This window comes from Eutrigla gurnardus (genome assembly GCF_963514095.1).
Source record: "Eutrigla gurnardus genome assembly, chromosome: 20".
Taxonomy (NCBI): Eukaryota; Metazoa; Chordata; class Actinopteri; order Perciformes; family Triglidae; genus Eutrigla; species Eutrigla gurnardus.
Window position 1 is genome coordinate 209,288 of NC_139931.1, and position 10,454 is coordinate 219,741.

Below are 10,454 nucleotides of genomic sequence, written 5' to 3' on the forward strand. Positions count from 1 at the left end.
TAGCAGTCTTTAGGGATTGCCACCCTGCATTTGACTGAAAATATTTAAATAAAAAAACTAACTGAATATTGTTACATTCTCTCATAACTATCAGTTTAGTTTAAATGTATTTTTTTTAGCAGAATAACTTCATGTCAACTGTGAGTCGGTATAGAGCTGACCGGATGAGTCGTGTTGATTTGATTTTAGTTTATCTTTAGTTGACATTTCTCTTCGATAAATATTCAACCTGTTTGTGAGTAGTCATCACTCGTCAAAATTAAGCAATATTGTATCACTCTGTGAGCATTTCTGATATATAATAGTAACTTTATTCTGAAGTCCAATGATAGTGCTTCCGGCCCGCTCGCTGGTGTTTCTGTGTAACTTGACGCGCTCCCATCGTTTATCTTCCCTCATCTCTCCTCTTCGCTGAAGATGCTGCCTCTTAAAGAAACACGCTCCCGCCGGCGGAGTCAGCTCCTCTCCTCTCCCCCCCCTCCCCTCCGTTCTCCTCCTCCCGCCCCCCCCGTTCTCCTCCTCCCGCCCCCCCGTTCTCCTCCTTCCGCTCTCCTCTCACGGCGCCTTGTTGCACTGAGATGCGTTCAAACACAAAACCAACGGGCACAGACACACTGACGAGCATCTCCTCACATTATTCTCAGTCTGCTTCATCACACTTGCTCAAATAATTAAACAGTTGCGACATCTAGCGGCCGAATGAGGAAACTACAACTCACTTCCACCACAAGGTTTTTAAACCAAAATGTCTAGATTTTAAAACAACAGTTAGGGTTAGTGTGTGTGTGTGTGTGTGTGTGTGTGTGTGTGTGTGTGTGTGTGTGTGTGTGTGTGTGTGAGAGAGAGAGAGAGAGAGAGAGACAGAGTGTGTGTGTGTGTGTGAGAGAGAGAGAGAGAGAGAGACAGAGTGTGTGTGTGTGTGTGTGTGAGAGAGAGAGAGAGAGACAGAGTGTGTGTGTGTGTGTGTGTGTGTGTGTGTGTGTGTGTGTGTGTGTGTGTGAGAGAGAGAGAGAGACACAGAGTGTGTGTGTGTGTGTGAGAGAGAGAGAGAGAGACAGAGTGTGTGTGTGTGTGTGAGAGAGAGAGAGAGAGACAGAGTGTGTGTGTGTGTGTGTGTGTGTGTGTGTGTGTGTGTGTGTGTGTGTGTGTGTGTGTGAGTGTGTGTGTGTGTGTGTGTGTGAGAGAGAGAGAGAGAGAGATTTTTGTTGATTTTTCAAATCATCTTTATTTTCGCTGTGTGAGTCATATCAGTTCACATCAGTGCAATGACATACATAAGAAATACAAGCAAAAATAAAATCTGAGCTAATAGATCAAACCAGCTGATCTGAGAACAAAAGTTCATTCTCCTGAACGGAGCACAGTACACCACCATGAGTCCATGTCATTTTAAAACGCTCTAGATCCTGCATTTCCCTGTAATAATTAAAGTCAATCAGGATCCTCGCTTTTATGTTATGAACCTACATTGATACTTTGTTTCTGAATTGTTTTGTTTTGTTTTGACATGATTCTGTATATTATTTGTGGTCAAGGAAATCTAATTTGTTTTTTGTCAATCAGACCAGCATGCGTGGTTAGCGATATTGATTGGTGATTGGCCCATTCCTGATTACGCGCAGTATACAGCGCAGAGACTGACGGACGGGGGGGGGGGGGGGGGGGGGTTTGACTCTATCCGCGCCGATCCGCGCCGGTGGATGCGCTTTCGTTTGGACGCCATATCTATCCCTGAGCTTTCGTGGACGTCGTGTTTTTTTTGGATCGCCAACACTCTTCACCTCCTCCCTCGTGACGCGGACGTCTCTTCACTCCCTCCGCTCTCGTGGACGCCTTGGTTTTCTGTATCGTTTGGACACTCTTCACTTCCTCCCTCGTGATGCCCTACTGTTTGGACGCTCTCCGACGCTCCGCGGTCGCGATGGACATTGTGGTTAGGGAACCGTGTAACTGTTGGTGTAACTTTGTGAATGATAACATGTCTAAATAATTCAGTTGAAGATAAATATTGGTAACTCATCTATGACTCTCTGTCTGCCTTTGCTGCCACCTTGGACACGTAACATAATTGGGGGCTCGTCCGGGATCTGAACCGGTTTTGGTGAGTCTTTGGCATTAAGCAATTTTGAGAATTCAATTGTAATCCAACTCACTCAACTGATTTATTTCATAATCATGGCAGCAGCAGTGCAAGAGTTCTTGGAGTTACCTACTGTTACGGGTCTGCAGGAGTTAAAAAAAACGGACTTGTTGGAAGTTGCAAAATCGCTGAACCTAGTGAAGGTTAATGCAAGCTACACAAAAGCTCAGATTGCCAAGCTAATAGCACAACATTTGTATGATGAGTCTTTGTTCACAAGTGAAGCTTTAGCTCCGTTTGTAGACGTTGATGGTGACCCTCAACCTACGCCTAGCTCTGAAACTGAGTTAAAAATTCGCCTAATTCAGTTGGAGAATGAAAGACAAAAAGAAGAAAGGCAGTTTGAACTGGAGAAATTGAGATTGGAAGGAGACAGAGAGGATAGAGAAAAAGAAAGACATGAAAGAATGGAAAAAGAACGAATGTTGATTGAGCGAGAAAGAATTGGACTGGAAAGAGAGAAATTAGAAAAACAACTTGAGTTGGCAAAGCTAGAAAAAGCAGAACCAGTAAGGGGAAATAGATTCAGTGCTAGCAGAGAAGTGAGGTTGGTGCCTCCTTTTGATGAGCTGGAGGTTGACAAATATTTTCAGCATTTTGAAAAAGTGGCTGAGTGTTTAAAGTGGCCTACAGAATATTGGCCCTTGATGCTGCAAAGTGTGATAAAAGGAAAAGCACAACGAGCCTATTCAGCTTTGTCTGTTGATGATGCCTCAAGTTATGATGTGGTTAAGCAAGCCATTTTGACAGCTTACGAGCTGGTTCCAGAGGCATATAGGCAGAAATTTCGTGGTCTCAGAAAGGCTGATGACCAGACATATGGTGAATTTGCTCATGACAAAGAGGTGTTCTTTGAGCGTTGGTGTGCCTCTAAAGCTGTCAATAATGATGTCAGATTGGTGAAAGACCTGATGCTGGTTGAGGAATTTAAGCGGTGTGTTAAGGATGATATTAAGTCTTATCTTGATGAGAAAGATGCGTCCACACTACGTGAAGCTGCTAAGTTTGCAGATGAGTATTCACTCACGCACAAATCTAAGTTTGGGTCTCATGATCGGCTATATCCACCTAAGAAGAGTGGTAGTAAACCATACTTCGCACATGCAACGGATGTTAGGGAGAGAAGTGCTTATATTAAGAACAAGTTCAGTGACACCAAGAAAGAGGCCCCCACAGGCCCTATTTGTCATTATTGTAAGAAACCAGGTCATGTTCTGTCTGAGTGCCTAACTCTTAGAAGAAAGCAGGAAAAAGAGGCCTATTGAGTGTGGTTCTATGGAATCATTTTGTCCTGACAATGCAAAAAAAACTGATCTTCTGAGGGAAGAGTTCCTTCCTTTTGTGTCTGAGGGATTTGTTTCTTCAAGTGAAAATTCTGCTCCTCAACCCATTCGAATTCTCCGCGATACTGGGGCTTCCCAGTCGCTTTTGTTAGGAGAGGCATTGCCCTCCTGTGAAAATGAAGACACTGAAATGGGTGACTTCATTCTTGTTCAGGGGATTGAGGGGAGAATTGTAACTGTACCTCTGCACTCTGTGTTTCTGAAGTCAGACTTAGTAACAGGACGAGTTAAAGTGGGGCTTATGTCCAGCCTCCCTATCAAAGGTATTTCTCTTTTACTCGGCAACGACCTAGCTGGCGGGAAAGTTGTTCCCTCGGTTCAGTTAACCTCTAAGCCGAGCACTGAAGATGAGTATAATTTAGACGTTGATATTTTCCCTTCATGTGCAGTGACTCGAGCTATGGCCAAAAAGGCAACAGAAGAGGAGGACTCTGTGCAATCTAGCACTTTGTTAAAACAAGACCATGATCCTTCAGATCGTGGCTCTAGTAAGAGTTCAGGTTTTGATGAGCTGTCAGATACATTTCTTAGCACAGTCTTTGAGAAGTACAGTGGTAAGTCACCACAAGACACTGGGAACGATTTACAAGTGTCTGATGATTTACCTTTGTCAAGAAAGCAATTGATCACCGAACAAAGCAGTGATCCAGAGATTGCTGGATTGAGAGAAAAAGCTCTCCCAGATGACGAAATTGTCAAAGTACCAGTTGGTTATTATCTTAAAGATGGGGTTTTGATGCGGAAATGGCGTCCCCCTGATATTCCTGCCAATGAAGATTGGGCAGTCGTCCATCAGGTTGTCGTACCTAAAGTTTACAGGAAGGACATACTTACTATGGCACATAGCTTACCTCTAGGTGGCCATCTTGGTGTTAGCAAGACTGTTAACAAGGTGATGAAGCAATTCTTCTGGCCAGGTTTGCGCAAAGATGTTGCAACCTTCTGTCGCACTTGTCACCCTTGTCAAGTGGTGGGTAAACACCAGTTAGACCCTCCTGTAGCACCATTGAAACCGATCCCAGCCTTTGGTGAACCTTTCTCCCGGGTTATTGTGGATTGTGTAGGACCTTTACCCAGGACGAAAACTGGAAACGAGTACATGCTGACTATCATGTGTGCCGCAACAAGGTTCCCTGAAGCAATTCCACTGAGAAATATCAAAGCAGTTACTATTTCTAGGGCCTTGATTAAGTTTTTCACTTCGTTCGGTCTGCCTAAGGAGATCCAATCTGACCAGGGTAGTAATTTCACCTCCGGAATGTTTCAGCAGGTTGTTTATCAACTAGGGGTTAGACAGATTACTTCAAGTGCCTATCATCCTGAGAGTCAGGGGTCGTTGGAAAGATTTCACGCCACTCTCAAAACCATGATCAGGACGTACTGCTACGAAAATAAGAAGGACTGGGATGAAGGAGTTCATTTGTTGTTGTTTGCGGCTAGGGAGTCAATTCAAGAGTCTCTGGGCTTCAGCCCTTTTGAGCTGGTTTTTGGACACCAGGTTAGAGGACCGTTGGCCCTGCTGAGTGAGCAGTGGACTAACAAAGATACTCATGTCAATCTGCTGGATTACGTCCTGAATTTCAAAGAGAGACTTCGTAGAGCCTGTGCGCTAGCCAAGGATAATCTGGTGGCAACTCAAGAGAAGATGAAAACTTGGTATGACCGCAAGGCTAGGACAAGGACATTTAAGCCCGGAGAAAGAGTACTTGTTTTGTTCCCCCTGCAGTCCAATCCCCTGCAGGCTAGATTTCATGGGCCTTATGAAATCTATTCCAAGGTTAGCGACCTCAATTACATTGTGACAACTCCGGATAGGAGAAAGCCAAGGCAGTTGTGCCATGTCAACATGTTGAAACGCTACCATGACAGAGCTATACAGGCTGTCTCAGTTGTTAGCCAGGTTGAGAGTTCTGTAGATGACCATTGTCAGGAGGAGGAACCCTTCATCAAACCTGAAGTCATTCCTTGCAAATTGTCCAATTCTGAGATTTTGCAGAACCTTGGGGTGAAAATGTCACATTTAGACCCTTGGAAACAAGCTCAAATGAGGGACTTGGTGCTCAGGTATCAAGATCTGTTTCCTGATGTTCCTAAGAGAACCCATGTAGCAGTCCATGATGTTGACGTTGGTGACGCTCAACCAATAAAGCAACATCCATATAGGGTGAGTCCTCAGAAATCTAAGCTGGCTGAAGAGGAAGTGGTTTACATGTTAAAGCATGGCATCATTCAGCCATCGCACTCCAATTGGAGTTCGCCCTGTGTGCTTGTACCAAAGCCTGATGGCAGTGCAAGATTCTGTACTGACTATAGGAAAGTTAATGCTGTTAGCAAGACTGATGCTTTTCCAATCCCAAGGGTTGATGATTGTGTTGACAAAGTAGGGCAGTCAAAGTTCCTCACTAAGATTGATCTCTTGAAAGGTTATTGGTGTGTTCCATTAACTGACCGTGGTAGAGAAATCTCTGCTTTCGTCACACCTTCTGGGCTGTACGAATACAATGTTCTCCCATTTGGAATGAAGAATTCGCCAGCCACATTCCAAAGAATGATTCAGTCTGTGATCAGAGATTTGCCCAACACCAGTGCTTACATTGATGATTTAGTGACGGGGAGTGAGACTTGGGAGAAACATCTGGAGGATGTAGGAAGACTGCTTGAGAACCTGTCGGAGGCCAACTTAACAGTCAATCTGTCTAAGAGCGAATTTGGATGTGCCCATGTTACTTATCTTGGACACGTTATTGGCCAGGGTCAGGTGGTGCCTGTTGACGCTAAGATTCAGACAGTTATGGCTTTTGCTGCTCCCACGGGTAAGAAAGACCTGAGGCGATTCTTGGGAATGGTGGGGTATTATCGCAAGTTCTGTAAGAACTTTGCTGACGTCGCCTTGCCACTAACAAACTTGCTCAAGAAAAGAGAGAATTTTGTCTGGAACGAATCTTGCCAAAAGGCATTTGACAAACTGAAGTCCATGTTATGTAATTATCCTGTACTCCAGTCTCCTGATTTTAGTAAGCCATTTTCAGTGGCCGTTGACGCTAGTGATGGTGCCGCTGGGGCTGTGTTGTTACAACATGATGAGAGTGACAATGTTGCGCATCCTGTTGCATACTTTTCCAAGAAGTTCAACCGACATCAGAGAAATTATTCAACAATTGAGAAAGAGCTATTAGCTTTGATCCTAGCACTGCAACATTTCGATGTGTATTTATGTACTGGTCAGAAACCCCTCATTGTATACACAGATCATAATCCCTTGGTGTTTTTGAGTAAGATGAGAAACAAAAACAGAAGATTGTTAAACTGGAGTTTAATTTTGCAAGAGTATGATATGGTAATCAAGCATATCAAGGGTAAAGATAATGTCATTGCTGATTGTCTATCTCGGTGTTAAGATGTTGAAATTGTAGATAGACCTGTCTGAAAATTTTGATCTATCGGATCAAAATTTCCCTTTTAAGGGGGAAGGTGTTATGAACCTACATTGATACTTTGTTTCTGAATTGTTTTGTTTTGTTTTGACATGATTCTGTATATTATTTGTGGTCAAGGAAATCTAATTTGTTTTTTGTCAATCAGACCAGCATGCGTGGTTAGCGATATTGATTGGTGATTGGCCCATTCCTGATTACGCGCAGTATACAGCGCAGAGACTGACGGACAGGGGGGGGGGGGGGTTTTGACTCTATCCGCGCCGATCCGCGCCGGTGGATGCGCTTTCGTTTGGACGCCACATCTATCCCTGAGCTTTCGTGGACGTCGTGTTTTTTTTGGATCGCCAACACTCTTCACCTCCTCCCTCGTGACGCGGACGTCTCTTCACTCCCTCCGCTCTCGTGGACGCCTTGGTTTTCTGTATCGTTTGGACACTCTTCACTTCCTCCCTCGTGATGCCCTACTGTTTGGACGCTCTCCGACGCTCCGCGGTCGCGATGGACATTGTGGTTAGGGAACCGTGTAACTGTTGGTGTAACTTTGTGAATGATAACATGTCTAAATAATTCAGTTGAAGATAAATATTGGTAACTCATCTATGACTCTCTGTCTGCCTTTGCTGCCACCTTGGACACGTAACATTTATCATTCTGCTTAGCAGCAGAACAATGTCAGAGTCCACACTGTCCTCCACCTTCCTCTTCCTACTTACATATACCGCCATCTTTGATTGACCTAGAATAAAGTTCATCATCTGGCATTTGTCCTTTTGAGTCTTCTTGTAGCGAAAGCCAAGAATGAAGGTTCTAAGAGAAAAAACTTCTCCTGTCTTTCTGAACAAACAACCCAACATTGAGAAGAGAGGAATAAGACGAGGACACTCTGCAAAACAGTGAAAGACAGTTTCTACTGCCACACAAAAAGGACAAATGTTTGGGACAGCAGAGTTCAGGATGGATATAAAAGCATTGACAGCTAGAATCCCGTGCAGGAGTCTCCACTGGAGGTCCGCCACCCTCTTGGAGAGTGGAGGTTTGTAGAGACTCCTCCATTCGGGACGGACCTCCTTGCCCAAGACCAGATGAGCTCTCCACGGTAGCTTCGGCTGGTGCTGCAACTTCTGTCTGTTCAGACACCTCACCATCAGAGCAGACAGTGCTTTGCCCTTGTCCTCCTTCAGGCTCACCTCACACTGTTGGTCCGAACTGGGGCAAATGATGAGGGAGGGGAACGGATCAACAGAACAAGAGGCAGCTTGACCACGACTGTACTCTCCCAATAGGTGCCGCTCCTGTCCCGTCAGACAAGTTCTCCAGTGGCTCAGCAGTCGGCTGACGATCCTCTGCGATCTCCATCCCAGTCCAGCTGCCAAACCTGCTGTCTCGTGTAGATCTGGCCCAGTGTACTCCAACATGGCCCCAAGAGTTGAAATCCCTGCTGTTCTAAAAGCCTCTGTGACTGTTGCTCCAACCCAGGCGGGGGGGCTCAGGATGCTTCCATGACCCAGTGGTTCCTGCAGCAGCCAAAAAACAGATTCATGCCGAACCCTCTGCCTCCACAACAGCTTCCACACACTAAAAAGTCCACGATAAAACACAGGGAGGGAGGTAAAAATCACGGTCTTAAAATCCATTAAAAAAACAGACTCCTGTAATCCTAAACCTCCAACGCTCTGCAGGATCAGCTTAGCCAGCGGTCTCCACACCAGGTCTTGTGGTCCGTACAGCAGCCTCTGAATAAACTGCAGCCGGAAGGCCGCACATCTGCTGGCTAGGTGCACCAGCCCTTGTCCTCCCTCTTCCTTAGGGAGAAACAGCACCGCCTGTGGAAGCCAGTGAAGTTTGTCCCAAAAGAAATCCACTAAAATAGCTTGAATCCGTGAGAGCAGACTAGAGGGGGGGTCCACAACCGCTAGCCTGTGCCAAAGAGAGGAAGACACTAGGTTGTTAATAATAAGAGTCCTACCTCTAAAGGACATACAGGGCAACAACCACCTCCACCTCTTCAGTCTGCCCTCAATGGACTCCAAAACTCCCTCCCAGTTTTTCTTTAGGCACAGTTCATCCCCTAAAAAAACCCCAAGGTACTTTAAACCCCCTGCCTTCCAAACCAACCCCCCTGGTAAAACCAGTTTGTTGAGCAAATCCTTCTTCGTTGCAAAGGCTTCACTCTTGTTCCAGTTGACCTTGGATGATGACAGTTTATTAAAAAGTTCCACACTTCCTTCTAAAACCTTTATGTCCGCCTGTGTATTTAAAACCACAATGACATCATCAGCATAGGCGGAAAGTTTCACAGCTGCCGGACATCCAGGAAAACACACACCGGACAGTTCCTTTCTTAGCTTGTGCAGCAGGGGCTCAATGGCTATAGAGTACAGCATGCCTGACAGTGAGCATCCCTGTCGCACTCCTCTTTGAACAGCAAAAGGCGCAGCCAGACCACCATTAATTTTCAGTATACTCGCAACGTCACTGTACAAAACCCGGATCCTAGCAATAAAACCTGGGCTGAACCCAAACGCAGCAAGTGTCTTCCACAGGTATTGGTGTTCAACCCGGTCGAAAGCTTTTTCCTGATCTATGGAAATAAGACCAGTCCCAATGCCCAAAGAGTCAGAGACGTCCAAAACATGCCGAATTAAAACGATGTTATCGCTAATTAACCTGCCGGGCACACAGTAGGTCTGGTCAACATGAACTATTTCTGCCATCACATCTCTGAGTCTCAACGCCAGAGCCTTCGACAGGACCTTGTAGTCCCCGCAGAGCAAAGAGACTGGCCTCCAGTTCTTTAGGTCCTGGAGGTCTCCTTTCTTTGGGAGCAGAGTTATCACAGCCCTCCTACAGCTCTGAGGTAAAAGTTCACTCCTGAAACTTTCCTGGAACACCTCCAACATGTCCTCACCCACCACCGGCCAGAAAGTTTTATAAAAGTCAACCGGGATCCCATCGATGCCTGGAGCCTTGCCATTAGCCAGGCTCATGAGGGCCACATGAAGTTCATCCAGAGTTAGGTCAGCTGACAATAAAGAACCAGATGATTCCCCAACTTGAGGCAAATCGGACAGAAAGGTTGCTTCCAGCTCTCGGTCCTCCACTAACTCAGACTTAAAAAGGTCTCTATAAAAACGTGTGGCGTGCCTTCGGATCTCAGTAACTTTGGTAAGTGAAGACCCATTGTCCAAACGCAGGCAGTGGATAACCTTCCTCTGGCCATTCTTGCTTTCCAGGTCGAAAAAGAACTTGGAAGGGGCGTCCATCATGGAGGCGTTCATAAAGCGTGACCGAACCAAAGCTCCCTGTGCTGTGGTGCCCAACAGGTTGGCTATAGCAGCCTTTTTACTTTTAAGGGCTTTAATATGCCTTTGTTCTCCTGTACAGCCCAGTAAGTGCTGTACCTCAGTCTCCAGGTCCTGAAGGGACCTGGTGATTTGCTTGGTGACGTTGCGATTATACTGTTGACAAAATTGTTTTATGACAGTTTTTCCGAAGTCCCACCACCTCTGCACTGACGTGAACGTGAACTTCTTC